Raw genomic sequence first — 6,000 nt, forward strand, 5'->3', positions numbered from 1 at the left:
TTGTTGATTAGCTCTACAATTGAAAGTTTCTTATCGTTATGGATTCTCAGCTTTCCTTCGAGAGACCTGGGCATGTCATACTTCCTTTCCCATAGTTGTTTCCAAAGGTCAACCCCTCCCTATATCCATCTCCACCACAACTTTTCTCCCATTACCTGATTCAGTATGTAGGGGTCTCGGAGTCCAAGGCCTCCTTCTTTTAGGGGTTTGCTAAGCCAGCTCCATGATAGAAGCGCCCATTTTTTTCCATTCTGGGTCCTTGCCATAAAAACTTTTTGAAAATGTCTATCATTTTTTGGCATATTGTTTTGGGAGTCACTTGACTGGTTAGTTGGTATATCGGAATAGATTGTAATACTGACCTTAGTAGTATTACGTGATTTGGCATGTTCAAAGTTCTGAATTTCCAGTTTTGCATCTTTCTTTGGATTTTTGCCAATAGAGGTTTCCAATTAGCCACTCTACTCTGCTGATCATTTAGATGAATGCCTAAGTATTTCGTGGGGAAATTTACTATTCTGAATCACATAACTCTTGCTAGGAATGCTTGTGAGGGTGCTGAAGTGTTGAAGAAGAAGATATCAGACTTATCTTTGTTTATCTTCGTCCTTGAGGCACTAGTGAAGTCTATGAGAATTTCCATAATTTTCTTGGCTTCCTTAAGTAGTGCCTATCCATACATCATTCCTTCGTCTACAAATTGCTGGTGGGTTAATGGAAGGTCATTCCCCCATAGTCTGAGGCCAATATATTGTTCACTTCGGGCTTTCGCATTTATATATCTTCTGAGGCCTTCCACTGCCAGGATAAACAAGAAGGGGGAAAGAGGGTCACCTTTCCTGAGCCCTCTGGTTGCGTTAAATGTCTCTGTGGGGGATCCGTTAAGCATAATTGACATATTAATTTATTTATTTTACCTTTTAGATCTTTTAGTCTAATTTGAAAGGTATGCATCTGGTTTCTCCCTACTATCTCATTCTCATTCCCATTCCACCATTCCTTCGTTTTTTCTATTAGGGTCAGTTCTTTTAGCCAAAATGCCTCAAACCTAAAGTGTCTATTTTGGTTTCCTTGATTCATTTCTAATTCGAGTTTAATGGGTCAGTGGTCTGACCCTAGACACAAAAGAATTGATGCTTCATAGAATATGTCTTTTCCAATGAAGTGTTATGTTGCCAAGAATTTGTCCAACCGAGAGGCTATTTGTCTACTCCCTCCCCTTTTGTTGTTCCACTTATATTTTCCATTTATAGTTGGGATGTCTACCAATTTTATTTCTTCATGCAGATCTCCGAATTTCTCCATTTCTGGCTCTTCTCTTTGCAATCCTCCTCTTTTCTCCTCCATTGATGTTGTCAAATTGAAGTCCCTTTCTATCAGCCAATTTTTTTCATCGTGGAGCTTACCAAGCTTCTTTATTTGTTGGAGGTAATTTCTTTTTTTTCCACTAGAATATGAGGGTCATATACTACAGAGACTAAGAATCATTCTCTGTTTCTAATTAGATGGAACCGCCTCGTAAGGATTCTTTTCATACCCACCCAGTAGTCAACTGTGATCTCTGCTGGTTTCCAAAGTATTGCTATACCTCCCTCACTACCTTTTGCATCTATGGTCATGCATTCATACCTTGGTTTTATTTTGCTTAGTATGTCTTCCATTCTCCCTCCTATAATTGTTTCTTCTTGTAGTAGCATAAGTTGAGGTTTTTGTTTTCTTAGTCTCTCAGTTAAGTGTGTCTGCTTGCCTCTGCTGTTGAGGCCGCTTATATTTCAGGATGTAATTATCATTGGGTTACTTTGTTTATTTGTTGGAATACTGCCGATAATGGTACCACGCTCCCTGTATTCACCAGCGTTTCTCCCATAATTTGTATAGATTCCTGTAGGTTTCTTCGGCCTCTTTTCTTTCCACCTTTCATTTTATTTGAATAATCTTGGGAGTTGTCCTAGTGCATCCCCAGTTGTTCTGCCATCTCCACCTGCCCCTGCCCTTGTTTAGCTTGATATTGCTAGAATGTTTCTCTGTATGGTCTTTTTTGGTCTTCTAGAATGAATCTCTCATCTAAGTGTCTCCACTCATTCAACAATTTCCTCAACACCTCTTCTTCCATCCTTAATTCTTCTCCCTACTTGTATCTATTTCCATTGTAGTGTTATCCATCTTCTCTCTGTCTCCCTTCTCCTTCTTTTCTATTGGCTCGCTTTGGGCTTTCCTCTTGGGTTTTAGCTTGCCTTGACTCGAACTGATTTCCTTTCCTTTCCCCCCCTGATAGTCCATTGTTTGGACCTCATTGTCTTCTTCTTATTCTCCTTGTAACATATCAAAGCTTTTTGTTCTGCTCAGTTGAGCTTGCTGTTCTTTTTTCCCCCGTTGGTGTTCTCTCTTACTTGTCTTCTCTTACTTTTCACTTCTTGAAACCCTTCCTTATCTTCTTGATTTTTCCTTTGTTGTTTGTTCATGTTTTCTCCCTCTTCTATATTCAGTGGGCACTCTTTAAATAGGTGGTCGTACTCATGACATCTTCTACATATGATTGGGATGTGTTCATAGCCTAGAGTTTGCTGCCATACCTCTTCATGGTATTCTAGTTCCATTGTGTCTGGGGTAGGTTCAGTGATGTTCATGTATACACATATTCTCGCATATGAAGTATATCTTTATTTTTTTGTCGTTTCTGCTATTTTGACAAATCTACCTATTGTATTTCCTATGCCCTCCAGTATCTCTAGGTCCTAGAAGTCCATTGGGAGGGAAAATAACCTAACCAACACTAGGGCTCCCAGGAATTTTTTCTCGTCTGGGTCATAGCATTCTTCTCAGTATCTCATAAACAATCCAACATTATAATGAAATTAAGGACCATTTTCAAATACTTTTTCTTTGTCTTGCAGGTTCGAGAATATTACCATGCCTCTAGCTCCTAGCTTGAGCTCGATATGGCCTCGGGGCTGCCATTTTTGCTGAATCCATTTAATAAGGTCCTTTTCTGTCAGCCATACTCCGATGAACTTACATATTAGTGCATGGTATTTCATGTAACTTCTGTGTCGCTCCAGTTTTTTCATCGCTATGATAAATCTCGGTTTCTCTGTCGCACATGGTAAACATTTACCTCTGTTGCCTTCCTACCATCTCACTCTGAGGATGGGTCCTGAAATTTTGTTTGTATCTCCTACTTGTTTCTGGTTACTTGTGTTCTGGCATGATTCCCCTGTTGCTGTGTCTCAATAGGAGGGGATCTCTCCCCCCCTTTCCTCCTCTGTCATTCCGATCTGGTTCTTGGCGTCCTAGGTATGCAACTTTTCAGAAGTCTACAGGTTTTTTGGGGACGTGGTGCCGTTTAGCTCATGGTAGCCTCGCCATTGGGGTTGGAGAGCTCCTATTCCTTCCTTGTCCATCAACTGTTAAAACCCTATTTTAAAATAGACATTTTTGAATCTTTATTATTATCAATGAAACACTATTTATTTATAACTTATTGCTGGTTATCTCCTAACAAATATAAAATAAGAATTTAGTAATGTGAATTATTATTATTATTATCTAATTTTGAGGTCAAGGTGAAGACCAAGCATACATTAAATTAGTGTATAAAACTTCTTGTTTGTGGGACAAGGGACCTATTTCCAGTCAACAATTTGACTGCTAAGTTCAACAAAGCATACATACTCTACCCCTCTGGTTTTTGAATCAGTAGAACATACATAATCTACCACATCTGATTTTCAAACATATAACCTTTTAAGAAAAACGCATGCACTTAACCATTAAACTTATTCAAATTATATTTAAATCCTTCAATATAAGTTTTCACTTAATTCTCCTTTCAAAATCAAAATTAACTCTAGATACCACCTAAATACACAAATTCACATCGCATCTAAAAAACAACAACTTGCACGTCCTTTGTGGCGTGCCAATTATCAAAGTCACCTCCTATCTCAGGGTCAACATAGCAATGTACATAAAATATGTTACAACTTCAAGGTTGTCACTACTCATCATCAATTTTGGTGGGAGTGGTCGGCTAATGTGTGATCATCCTCAAAATTTTATTCATGGTATTATTTAGTCTCGCAAGAGCTAGGTGGTGCTGTCTTTTTAAAATTAAAAGAAATTGTATTATATTTGTGGGTTAAAGCATGGGGCTATTTATAAGCGACACATTTAAGGTCACGATTGCTTATGAACATTTAAGTCATTTTTTTAAGTGATATTATAATTTTTTTTAAGTGATATTAGATTTTTAAAATTAAAAGATTTATATTATATATATATATATATGTCACATAAATAAAATATATATAGAATGGAAAGATTGTATAGATAGAGGTTTATTTAAAATTATAATTTAAAAAATAAGATTGAAAATTGATTATGAATATTTAAATAATATTTTAAAATTTGGTATTAAATTTTTTAAACTAAAAGTTTTAGAATTAGAATTAGAATTAGAAGTAGTATTTAAAATAAATTTCTTAAATTAAAAATTTTGGATTTTATATTTTTTAAATAAAAATATGGATTTATAATTAAAAGATACTATTTATGATTGAAAGATGTTCAAAGTATTATTTAGGGGCTAACAATATGATTTTAAATTTAAAAAATTGTATTTTATGTTTTTTTCAAAATACAAGATACATATTTAAAAATGAATATAAATTTAGTTTATTTCAGGTGGCATTAGATGTATGATAATTATATTTTAATTTTTTATCTTAAATTAAGGTATAATATCTTTCATTTGATTTAACTAAGCGCTTACTTTTTTATTATTTTAATTTTACGATTTAAATTTAATTTGATTGAGTAAAAATTACTTAGACTAAAATATTTTCCTTAAATCATTTGAACTAAACCTATAAATTGTGAAAATAAATTTCCAAAAGGTGCATGGTTGAATAACTCAAAATATTTAGGAAAAAAAATCTTAGAGAAACTCACAAGTCACTTATTCATGTTTTATTAAATATCCACCACAAAGCAATGTGAGAGGGATCAATTTGAGCACTCATAGGGTGATATATAATAAAAGGTATTACATAAATCTCTTTATATACATGTCTAAAACCCTTGGGAGGAGCACAATTGATGTTATAATAACATACTAAACAATTCTTCATAGATTTTATATTTTGTCTCTCATTCCCTATAGTTAGAAAGTGGTCTTTGTTATTAAAGGTTTTCTAAAATTGTACATGCTATTATATGTAGCATTTTTTTTTTACATTTTATTTGGTTGTTCATTTTGGTCTCCTCAAAACAATGAACCATTTTTTTTTTTTTTTTTTTTGGCTAAAAGCCACACTAAAATTCATAGAAATTATAATTTTAGACTAGAATATTGCATACATAATTTATCAGCATGAAAAGCCCTATAGTACCCAGAATGTGCAATCTCATACTCTTTAAATTGTATTTCCATGAAAAAAAGATTGTTGAATTTTCATTGAAAATATTTGACTAGGGCTACCATGTAAACTTTAAATTAAAAGGACCTAAATTGTTATCTACTATCTGATTGCATTATTTTCATGTGCACATTCATTTTTTTGGCATTGGTATGAAATGATCAATTCCAAAAAAAGATAAATACTAAACATAAGTTCTGCAGTAATGATTGGAAAATATTTATTGCTATTGTTATAAATAAGGTAAAAAAAATTCTTTTCTCAAAAATTTTTTCAAAGGAAAAAGTTAAGTAATTTATTCATGTTGACAAAATTCCTGTGGTAGATACCAAGGAGTATTCTAGATTGCCTCATGTGGTCAAATAGTAAAGAGCTTAATTAACCTTCATTAGATGCTTCCATTCATTGAGCATATACTCACATGAATAAAACTTGTTCATCCACATAGACTTTCAAAACATTTTCTTGGTTCAAACATTAGCCCATATTATTTACATAAAAGCTTACAATAATTTTCATCTCTATTATTCCTCAAAGATAGATATATATTCTTCCCAAGAAGATTATGAAATTTTTAATTTCA

This window comes from Pinus tabuliformis, chromosome 7 (genome assembly GCF_031772625.1).
Source record: "Pinus tabuliformis cultivar Carrire ecotype Pingquan chromosome 7, CPIR1, whole genome shotgun sequence".
Lineage (NCBI taxonomy): Eukaryota > Viridiplantae > Streptophyta > Pinopsida > Pinales > Pinaceae > Pinus > Pinus tabuliformis.